Source organism: Lissotriton helveticus, chromosome 1_1 (assembly GCF_964261635.1).
Source record: "Lissotriton helveticus chromosome 1_1, aLisHel1.1, whole genome shotgun sequence".
In the NCBI taxonomy this organism is placed as follows: Eukaryota; Metazoa; Chordata; class Amphibia; order Caudata; family Salamandridae; genus Lissotriton; species Lissotriton helveticus.
The window spans coordinates 538,089,334-538,102,018 of NC_136057.1; positions in this window are offsets into that span (position 1 = coordinate 538,089,334).

Here is a 12,685-nt window from a genome sequence, read left to right on the forward strand (position 1 = left end):
TCACCAATTAAAAATGCAGTTTTTATTAAAAGATTAATTGATGGTATACAATTGCCTAAAGAGATTGCAATTGTTAAGTGCGCAGCACATACAAAAGGAGTGGATTATATTTCAAAAGGCAATGCCTATGCAGATGAAACTGCTAAATTTTGTGCGAAAAATTGTCGCGCATACAATCGGGAAAAAAGTAAAGAATGTGATTCAAATTCATTGATGCTAACAACAACAGTAGAGACATGGCAGGAAATCAGAGACTTACAAAATGAAGCAGATGATGAGGAAAAAGATTTATGGTTGAGAGCAGAATGTAGACCACGTGATGAGGATGGAGTGTGGACTTACAAAGATGGTAGAATAGTTTTACCAAATTGTTTGATTGCTGACATGGCTAGATTATATCATGGTCCAGCTCACCTTGGAAGAGATGCTATGATCAGACTTTTTCGAGAGACTTGGTTTAACACAAAATTCAGAACTATTGCAGAATCTTTTTGTCAAAGGTGTTTATCATGCCAACAAATGAACCCAAACAGAAAATCAGTTGTAGGAACAGGGGTAATTGGTCGAGAGGGTGGTCCTTTTACCAGGTTGCAGATGGATTTCATTGAGATGCCTCTACACAATTGTTTGAAATATGTCCTTGTGATTGTTTGTTTGTTTTCAAGATGGGTAGACGCTTTTCCTACACGACATTGTGATTCAATTACTGTGGCAAAACTGCTGCTCAGAGAAATTATCCCAAGGTACGGTTTTCCAGTCACTATTGAGAGTGATGGAGGAAGCCATTTTGATAACAAACTTATGAAACTAATATGTGAGGCATTGAATATTGAGCAGAAGATACACTGTGCATACAGACCAGAGGCATCTGGGGTGGTAGAACAGATTAATAGAACAATAAAAAACAGGATTGGAAAAATGTGTTTAGAAACTGGTGTAAAGTGGACTGATGCTCTTCCACTTGTCTTAATGTCATTAAGAAGTACACCTGATAAAAAGACAGGTTTGAGTCCTCATGAAATTCTCATGGGAAGAGTCATGAGACAAGCTTTTGTACCTGTAGGCAAATTGTTAAGTATAAATGACAGTGCTATTTTGGATTACTGTAAGAGGTTATCTGATATAGTAACTTCTGTGTCTAATCAGGTGGGAACTGAAGCACAATCAAATGAGAAAGTTCAGACTCATGATTTGAAACCTGGTGATTGGGTCAGAACAAAAGTACATCTAAGAAGAAATTGTCTGGTTCCTAGGTGGCAGAAGCCTAGACAAATTATTCTGGTCACTACAAATGCAGTAAAGTGCAAAGGATTGAAAAGGTGGATCCATCCTAGTCATACTATTCCAGTGCCTACTCCTGAAAATTCTGATGATGAGAGTGATACTACGGAAGATTCTGATTCCGAAGTAGAAAGTGAAACAAATCCAGATTCTGAAGATCGACAGGGAGGTCGACATCTGGAACATGTACCAGTGAATGAAAAGTTGAAAAGAAAAGAGTTGGAAATTATTGAAATAGATTCTGGGGAAGAAGAGAATCTATTAAAAGGGAAGACAACTGAAGATTCAGTTAAGAAGATAAATGGAGTAAATTCTATTGAAGACAGAGAAGCTGAACCAATTGAAATTTCTGACCAGGAGAGTATCGAAAAGCAGAAATCAAGCTCTGAAGCAAGGAACGGAAGACCAGAAACTGGGAAGTTGGAGGTAATTGAAGAAGAGGAGGAGGACGAATTACCGAGTACCAGTGATGGAAGACAAAGCATAGTTCCTGACAGAGTGAAACTGACGAATAGAAAAATTCCTGAGTCAATCATTGAAGTTTCAGACTACGATTCTGGAGAAAGTGACGTAGATGGTGAAAGTAGAGGTGCAAAGAAGAGATCCTGGAAGTCAGAAGTAAATGTTTCTGAACCAAAAAGAAAATTCTTGAGAAAAACAGATTTCTGGCCAGGTGGAAGATTGAGAGTCAGATTAATTAAAAAACCAAAGGAGCAGGTGGAAGAAATAAGTAGTCAAAAGGATTGTGAAAAGGAAGTTGGAGTTGGAAGAAAAATTGAAGTAGTGACAAGAAAGACAAGGAGGATTATAAAGCCAAATCAAAAATATAAATCTCCTGAGTGGTCTTATCTAGTGATTCCACCTGTTATTGATATTTACGATAGCAGCCAAGAAGAAGAAGAAATTGAAGAGATTAGTGACAATGATTGAAGTATAGAGATTTTAATTTGGATTTTTGAGTTCTTTATTTTTGGGAAAAGGCCAAAGGAATCTTGTTAGGTGACATAAGGTCGAAGAAATTTTGTTTAGCTGAGAAAAATTGTTTGTGACATAAGGTCGAAGAAACACTGTTAGGGTTTTAAAAAAATAAAAAATTCTTTTAAAAAGGGGGGTGTAAATATTAATTAATTAATTAGATTGTTTTTAAAATAATTTTTGGTTTTCTTTTAAGGCAAAGATAATAAAAGATGCCTTACGTCATGGAATAGAGTACTTCAAGGTGTTCCATTTTTAAGAGATGCTGTAGGATGACTCTGGTGTGTGTGCTCATTTTGATTCTGCTCTGGTTAATTTTAGCTGTTGTTATTCCTTTTGAAATTAACAAAGATTCTCACAAAGTAAACATGACAAGCAAAGCTTCGATTAGTCAAAACAAACATAGTGTAATAGGCAAAGTTATTGATCATCAACCTGACATTCATCAGGACAAATCTATTAGTGATTTTTCAAGCAATACATTTACAAGGCTTTTGAGCGAATATGTCAAAGTAATGAATGCTAAAGATTGCTATGTTTGTGTTAAATTACCTGCTTCTGTTTCTGAAGGAGTGACATATAATATGCTTCCTCTTACATATGGTGTAACATGTAGTGTGTTAGCTAGTCTGTTCTATTAAACTGGACGCTTAGAATATTATTATTCGAATTATGATGAAATTTTTGCTAATTTAAAAATAGAGGCTACTTTAAGTAAGCATAATAAGGCTAAACAGATGAGGGGATTTTTCCTTGTTACTAATGAGCTCACATATGAGTATGCTTCCAAAAACAATCTAACCTGCAAATTAAGTGTTGAAGGAAAGACATTTTTGAACCTAGTTGAGGAAAGGAGAGCAATTTACAAGAGAAATGAAATAGTCAAGCAGACTAAGTCTAGGTTCTGGCAAAAAGAGGATGAGAAGTTAAATGGTAAAACGCTTGATAACGCTGCAATTCACATAGACAAACCAATTAGTGGTAAGCTTTGCATTAGAAGAGACAATACACTTTTTGATAATTACTTTGTGGGTGCGAGCAATTGTGAAGATACATATCAGATTTTGGGAGGTTGGGGATTCAAAGGTGGAAAAGATCCAATTTTCCCTGGGATTTATTTTGTTTGTGGTGATAAAGCTTACTACAACCTTCCTGACCACTGGTATGGGACTTGTTATGTTGGGATTGTTTTCCCTAAAATCTTTCATGTTGATAGAAATACAGAAGGTTTGTTCAAAATTAATAATTATGTAAATAGGGCTAAAAGAGAAACTTTTACAGAAATTTTGGGAGATATTTTTGAAGCAGTGATACCTTTAGTAGGTATAACCCTGAATGCAGGGAGAATTAGAAAATTGTCCACAATTGTTGACAGATTGTCAACAGATACAGCTGATGGTTTCCAATTAGTGAATGTTGAGGTCATTGCAATTAGATCCATGGTGATTCAAGATCGCCTTGCTTTAGACATACTCCTTGCAAAAGAGGGAGGAGTCTGCGGCATTTTACATGTGCAACATTGTTGCACTTACATTCCTGATGAGAGTAAGAACATTGAGATGTATATTAAGAATATTACTGAAATGCATTCAGAGATAATTCCATTGGAAGAAGAAGAAGATTTTTCAGAAAGGCTTTCAAAGAGATTTCAAACTATAAAAAAGTGGTTCCATGATATTGGAAGTTCAATTCTTGGCAAGATTTTGGCACCTTTGATTGTGATAATATTCATATTTGTTCTGACGAAAATAGGTTGTTTGTTGCATAAGAGAAAGAAACAAATGAAAGAAAAGAGAAGAATTTATAAAATTAAAAAAGAAGAAGAAAGGGAAATCGAGTTACAAGAATTACACAGAGCACAGTATGACAATTGCAAGGATTTTGCAGAAACAAATTTCTAGAAATACTAACTCAAATGAATTTGAATCATTTTCCTAGTAGTCTAAATTTTCCAAATTTTGGGTTGTGGTGTGGTGATTTGTTAATCACCAGATGAGGGAGTTGATGAAGCGAGATAGAAAATAAAATTTTGTTTAAACTCGTGAAGTCACACTTCCATAATATAAATTAATAATATTAATGATTTGTGATGTGTTATGCTAACTCAACTTAGATTAAACTTTACACATGGGGTTATTAACATGTGTGCTCATAAACGTGCATTATTGTTGCATCTTTTGTTTGTGCAAAAATAATAAATTAATTTTGTCGTTTTCAATTTTGTCATTACTAATGGCAGCAGATTTAAAAGTGGTATGCGCTTGTTTTGCTTCCCTTGTCTGTGTGATGTTATTTCTACTATTATAGGTGCATATAAGATTTCATGGATTTATGAAGACTGGTAGATATAAAATGCTGCTTTATTTGTTTGCTTCTTGCTAGGTAACACTAGACTAATAGGGTGGGTTAATTAATTAGTAAACTAAGGGTGGAAACAGAATAAAATAATATTTCTTTCATTAATACTTTTCTTGTGTTTGTTTTATACTAGAAAAATAAGTTGCCTGCTTTTGGGCCTAGTTTGCTCGAGTTTGCAAAAAGATGAATTCAATTTCTGCCTGAAGCACGATGTCCACCCTAAAGTTTTCCATGAAAGTTACATTCACTTAACAATGGAGAAGCGCTGTCATTATTTTTGTCGGACATGGCCAAGGTCAGAAACCGGCAGAAAGAACATTTTGATAACTTGGCATCCGAGGAAGTAAAATGAAGCCAGTGAGAACTCTTGTTCAAATTTGTTGCAAACTAAGGAAGCTTTGGAACACGTACAATAAAGACAATGGTCTCAAAGAATATGACAGAATGGAAGTTTTGAAATATGGGGTGACATGTCACTTGTCACTTTCGGACCAATGGGACATCGACTTCTGCAGAAAATTTTCCTTTACTTAGATTAGCTAGCATAGAAAGGTATAAAAAATCTGTGCCCTATGGTTAGGGCTGGCTGCTGCTTTTTAACTTTCAGATGAGGGTGTCGTGCTGACGGACTTTGCTTGGAGCACGTAAGAACTCATAAAGACTTTACTTTATTTCCATTTATTTTAACTTAGCTAGGGACTTAGGACTTTAGAAATGCTAAACTTTAAATTTCTTGCTTGAAACTGTAATTTCCTATAATGTTTTCAACTATACTTACTATGATTCTAATAAAATTACATTTATAAAATTATATTCACAACAATCTAAATTAGTTAATAAAATCTATCTTTTGGAAACAAGTTGGTCTTGATTATTCAGAAGTGTGGGTTACTATTAGCTAGATACCATCGCCATGGTGGTCATTTAAATAGTTAGGATTTGTTCAAATGATGTTGTCTTTTACCGCGGATGTATATAAATTGTAAATAAGTTGTATATAAGTTTAATTTGGCCACCTGATTCAGGAGGTCAAAATATGTCATATTTGATTAATGGGTCCATGAGTTAGAGTAGTGTTTAATATAGTAGGTTATAGAGTTAGGTAGCGTTGCTTATGACATATTTCCTATAGGCCGCTGGATCAGCAAGTACCCCCCCCCGCGCCCCGACAGCCCCCGGTCTCTCCTGTTCGGGCCATAAACGCACCGCTAAAACACGACCCTGCCTCAGTGCTGAACCCCTGCCCCCTCGCTCTTTCATCCTACCCATAGAACAGGCCCTTTTGGTAACCTCTTCCTCCCTGCCCGATTGCCCGGTCTGATCCCAGGCCATCACCTAGTCCAACAGATGCAGTTTTATTGCTCCCTACAGTAGGACCTCGCCTCACATCAGAGAAGCGGTGATTGATCAAGGCCTTCACACCCCCGGTGATTGATCAAGGCCTTCACACCCCTAGATCTGACCGACACCCCTGCATTCCTCCCAGGAACACCCTTCCTCTCTTCTAGTGACCCCCCCCGGCTACACCTGGCCTCTCGACCCAGTCCCATATCATAAAACTAGGTCTCATGGATGTACCCCCTCCGGCCCCGCATAGCGAAACGTGATCTTATCGCCTGCCCAACCTTAGATCTGACCACCCCCTCTTGCCCTCGTGTCCCGTTGGGACGTCCGGCTGCAGATTACAATCACATGTTACATTTGGGAGGGGAAAACAACATCAGAGCGACCGGTATGGGAATAGGCCTGAAGCTGGGATTCCAAACATGCCTTTTCGTACTTCAAAGTGTCTTTATTACAATAAGGAATGTTTGTACATCATAAACCTGTGTATAAAAGACGGAGCCGTAGATAAACTTGTTAGAGCACCTCGAGAAGATACCCTGTTGTCTGATTTGACGTGTTCTGTTCCGTCGGAAATAAACTCCTGTTTCCAGCTTTCCAGTCTCCAGCGCCTGCCTCTTTATTTGGTAATCGTGAGTTGGGTGAGAAGCGGCTAACGCCGGGCAAACCTAGAAAAGGGGTAAAACGACCTGATCTGCCTGAACCCTTTTTCATCAATTGGCGTCCCAAACGTGGGGCCGATCAGCGACACGTGGATCCAGTGGGAGAGGTCCCAACGACAGAGTGAACGACTGCAACGATCGGGAAGAGCTCCTGCCCGATAGACCCTTGTCTGGCAGTCGATCATCCGAACTTCACTGGTTCCGAACAGACCTCTCTCGAGTGATCTACGGTCCTGACTGGGAACCATCAGGAGTGCCACAGCAATTACGGAGAATAGAGGACGATCGGGCGCTGGAAACGGAAGACAAGAAACTGTCCATACGGTCCGGGTAAGGTCGTGTAAACATGACAAATTGCGAGTTGATTGTTTGATTGTCATTGGAAAATAATAGTATTACGCATTTGATTGTTTTGTCCTGAGAGATTCTCTGTCTGCAAACGGGGAAGGATAGGAGTATTCTCCCTTTGCAGATAGTGAAGGGTGGGTAGCGCAGGCTTTTGCCCCCGTTGTAACCCGTCGCGCCTACTTCCCTCTCCATTTGATTGATTGTTATCCAAGCATTTATTGTTTTGGAATTGGTTCTCTTTGGATCATTCTCTATTTGCAAACAAGCACAGAGTCGCCATACTCTGTTTAGTCTTTGCAGATAGTGAAGGATAGGTAACGCAGGCCTTTGCCCCCGTTGTAATCCGTCGTGCCTATTTTTATCCCCCACTGATTGATTGTTTGACCGAACATTGATCGTTCGGAATTGGTTCTCGGAAAGGATCTTCTCTGCCTACAAACAGAGAGGAACAGGAACATCTCTCTCTTTGCAGATAGTGAAGGGTAGGCAGCGCAGTCTTTTGCCCCCGTTGTAACCCGTCGCGCCTATTTTATTCCTCATTTGATTGATTGATTGTTTGTCCGAACTTGACTGTTTGGAATTGGTTCTAACCCGACATGCCTACCCCCCCCCCCCCTCCATTGCGCAGTAGTTGGTTCAGCTCGGACCATTTATTAGAGGTAGACCATCTGGCTCCACCGGAGGACACCCCTAATAAAAAGGACATATATAAAGAAAATGCGGATTAGCCGCTGTATCGTGCTAGCAAATAAAGGAACATAAAAATCGTTAGGAAAAACAAAAGGAATCGAGTAAAATCAGTAGGCCACTGATGAGATCTCTTTTCAACCTCACTGAAATGGAAGCATTAGGAACAACCCCTCAGGAAATATGAAACTAGTGAGGAAAACCGAACTCAACACCATGATGACTGCGAGACAGCTCGGCTCCACCGACCACCCCGCCCAATTAACGACAAACCCTAGGCAAATATTAGAAATATACAACACTATAGCAAAGTAACAGGTTAAAACGTTTTTATTTTGAACAAAAAATATATTAAACAACTATTTACACGGCAAACGGCTGCAACAACAAACCCACAATGCATTTCGCCGTGTGCTTGACGCCGTTCCTGTCCCTCCTTCCCCAAAGTAGCAATGTCGGGCTACTTTGGGCTACTTTCTAGTAGGTTTTTGGGCGTCAGAAAGTCTACAAAAACCGTCGGCGGCGGCCTGGGGTGGAGAACCATTACGCGAATAGTCCGGAGGCGACACCACGCGCCAAGGCCTGTCCCCAGGATGAACCAAGGGACCCGTTCCTGGGGCCGTGGCAAAGAGCGGCCGGCCGCCATCGGCCGGAGAAGGCATGGGCCCGACCCGGAATGTACTGGTCCTCCCATTCCCTTCTTCTCCCGGCGCCTTGCAGGCCACGGGGGGGGGCATGTCTTGCATATGCCTCCGATCCACCCCCCCCACTTCTTCATCGCCTGGTTCGGCCATAACAAATGTCAGCGAGACGCCGTGGGGTGCACTGGGAGGGAGAGGCGGCGCGGACGAGCCTCTCCCGCCTCCCCAGGTGGAGGCCTCTCAGCTGCACCCCCAACGCTCCACGCACCCGGCAAAGGGTTCGTCCACTCTTGCGGTGCAGGGACGCTCCACGCACCCGGCAAAGGGTTCGTCCACTCTTGCGGTATAGCGACGCTCCACTCACCCAGCAGGGTCTCGTCCACTGCGGCGGTGCAACGACGCCTCGCCCGGCAGGCTGGAATCCGTCTGCTCTTTCGACCCAGTGACTGCCGGTAGCTGCAGAACTCCTAAAAATGGCGGTCGACTCTGCAGGAATGAACCTGGCGTGCAAGGATGGCCTGGTCGCTGGCCAGCTAGAAAAGCGAGTCCTCCGTCCAGAAGCGTTCTCCTCAGCTTTGAAGATTCTACGAGAACTGCAGGGGCCCCAGGCCCCCGATGGGGAACGACTGCCATGATTGCCCACAGAACGACCAAGACGTAGCCACGAGACGTTGGCGCCCTCATGATGGCGCCAGCCTCAGTTTTTGAATGACCAAAAATACTACAGACTACCGATTTGATCAGTTCCGGTGGAACATCAGTACGACCCGGTAGGAAAGATTGTTGCCCCTCCCTTTTCTTTGATTGATGGTTCATGTCACCGGTCCCTTCTGTTGCCCCTTAACGAAACTTCTGGACTGCCGAAAGAGGTTCTGGTCCGACCACGAGTTGGTGGAGACATTTTCACTATACTTGGACCCGCCTGACCCCACCCAAAATGGCGCCGGTACAAACGAAACTCGCAATTCCCCGTTGTGTTTCGGATGCTCAGACTTGATATCATGAGATATGTATGCAGTTTTTGAAGCACATGGCGGGAGGGGATGAGTATTGCTTGAACATTCAGATAATGAATTGATATTAAGTTCTGACGCATCATTCATTACAGTATTATTGAAAGTTCGAATTTTTTTGACACTGATGGTACTTGCCCACAATGAATTTTCGATATGATTTTATTGCACTTATCGTACCTTGATGAAATAAAACAACCACCGACTCAGTTATGTTTTCCGCAGATAAATATGCCCTCATGTACAGTTCCAGTCTGCTCCGTGGCTGGCCCACGTGGTTGAAAGCCTGCATTTGTACGTCAACATTTTTAAATAAAGATTTTGTGACAAACAAATAGTCGTAGCTCTTGGATGGGTAAGTTCGAATACATAGCCATTGTTTCCGATCTACGTAAAATACAGGCGAAATAAAGCAAGTCGATTACTGAAAGGTTAAAAAGCAAAGTACCCAGAAATATTGAAAATGTGAATGATCCAAGTTTGTTGCGTGTGTTTTTTTTACTTTTGTGCAACATAAGGCAATCGATAAAGGTCCCGGTGTTCTGTTTTACTTTGTATGCCACATATCTCAGGGAAATTGTTTCAGATGCCCCTAAGCCAGACCCGGTACCACTGTAGACCACCCCTCCTCCTCGAAGGAAGAACACGAGTTCACCCCCACTTTACACTGACTGCCCTTTTGTTTCGACCCCCCCCCACACAAGATCCGCAATACCACACGTGGGCGATCTATGCAATGTGCAGTCCATCAATGATTATGCCTCCCGCACTACCAGTCCCTCTGGGCTTAAAACGCAGAGATGGAAGGGACTGCACCCCGCGGAGATAGGTCGAATACGTGGTAAGTAAAAGCCTTTTTGGTTTATGCGCGCGGATGTGTTTTGAACACTGCCCCCACCCCTTCTTCTTCCCCTTCTTTCTGCAGGTCGCATCGGAACATCGACTAAAGTGTGGAGAAGACCTAAGCAACGCGGATTTGGGTGATATGAATGCACGCGTGTATGACCGGATGTGTGTAACTCGACTGGATATACGTTGCACGCGTTGACCTGATAAGAGAGATGTTTTTGTATGACTTGAGTGATGATTGAACGGCCGATGGAATGGGGAAAAAGGGGGTCTGAACATAGTACCTATACACGACGAACAGACATAGATATAACACTCCCTTACTTAGAAACGACCATCTCTCTCTCTCTGAACCCAGCGACTGGAGGGGTGACCTGAAGTAGAAACTTGGCGGGTTATTGCAGTATGACAAAAATATGACTCCAACCGGCCCCCGAATAATGCAGCCAAGAATGACGTGCACCTACGAGTAGATTCTTACGACATGAAACTCGAAGTTGCCCATTGTTCCCCCAACTGACACCCTCCGTTGCCTCAGCCTGGATACCCATTCGCTAAAAACGATTCAAAGATCCCACCGTAAGTACTAGCCCGACCAGGTTAGTTCCCGAACAATTGACGAAAGTGTAAGTATTTGCAACAGAGGCCAACAGCAAAAGACAGCCAGGCGAATTAAATAGGAAACTAAGGATACGCAGCATGCAGGAGGAAATATCTTTGGCCAAGTACTGTTCTATGTTTTGTCTTGAGTTCTGTATGTAAATACATGTACCCCCACCGCCTGAATTCATGTGTACGTAGTATATGGATTTACGTTGTCCCTCAGTCTGTGTTTCTATATAACATGACCCCTACTGTTTTGTGTTGTGTGCGCATTAAATGGCCTATTATTGTACACGTTTCTCTCTCTCTTTTTCTCTCTCTTCATGTTGTACGTGTACCGAATAGTTCATTTAAAATGCGGACGACTCTCCCTCCGAGGGTCCCCCTCCCCCCTGTTCCCTCTTCCTTTGTATGGTAACGTTGTGCCCCGCCGGCACGAGCCTAATTGGTTTTCGAACACAAAGGTGTTCGGCAAATTGACAGAAACTAAAACAATTGTAATTTGCCATATTACTACCTCTCCTTTCTGTAAAATGATGGAACTTGAATTGGCTATGAAGGAAAGGACAGGTTAGACGACTGAAGTCCCCTAATCTGGCCTTCTTACAGGAGGACTATATGTCAGTGGTTTTCTGTTCTCAGCTCGTTAGAAACAATGACCAGATTGCCCCATCCCTCTGCACCCAAGTACGGATGTCCAAAACGTCCCCGTTTTCTCCCGATTGGCCCCAGCTCCATAACACGAAGTATAACTGATGACCCCGATTAACTGTTGCCCCCCCCGAGAAAAGAATGTTTAGCCACTATCCCTCTCTCTCACGTTGATAGAAGGCTGTCAGGGCTAGGGTCAGAAAGCCACATGCAACATGAATGAACGCCAAATAGACTTAGTACAAACTCAGTAGACATGCCTGTATACATGCTCCACAGTGATAACTCCTGACCGTGACCGATGAAACGTACCCCCAACTACCTAGATCTGGGACGGAATTGAAATGTATAAATGCCTTCTCTTGCCAGTTTGCTAAAACCTGTTTTGTACCCATTCAAGGATACACAGTCACCGGAGGAGAGGGGCTGGACGTGACGCACAGCCTGGCCACAGATCGTGAGGCGCGTGTGACCTCGACCTAAGATGGAGCCGCAGAGCAATGGGACGCGGGACGATGCACCACTCTCAAACGCAGAAAACGAAGGAATGGAGGGCTGCCTTGAAGCCCTCTACTTGTTGACCCACGCGTGCCAGAAGTCCCCGCCCCTTTGAGCCCGATTGATGGACCTGCCTGCGCATCACTCTTTTGCTCCCTTGGTCCGTCTCAAAGATCCGGTCCCACTCCGCCCGCTCCTCCCTCGATTATCCGACAAAACCCCTTCTATCCTTTCCACGTGGATTTTGACTCCGAGAAAGAAATGCAGGTGCCCAGCATAAGGCACCCTTAAGAGAGATTAGTTAGGAAACAGGACTGTGGCCTAACAGCAAAGGACAGATCACACCCTGCGACGTGTAAAGAAGGACCCGAGCTGGACCTATAGCTCCACCGCCGGTGCTCAACAGCGCCAACGGAAGAAAACGAACTACCAGAGTCTACCAGTGATGGCTCGCTACAAAAAAAAAGGACACCGTAACGAAGTATCCCCCCCCTTTTTTGTTTCGGAACTTTCTACACCCCCTTGACTAATTGCTTGTATTGGACTAAATTCCTCCCTCAACCACTTTTGCCTGTAAAATGTTTCATCGGTCACTTTTTAAATACGACAAATGTAAATTTATATGTATTCCACCTCGTATGTCGCATAAACTGCACACGGTTATATGCAAGTCTACCAGTATTGACAAACGCTATTTCATTTACTACACACAACTATATGTACACCCCGTCAGTTATGATAAACACGGAAATGACCTATCTTATGTAAAAAGCGG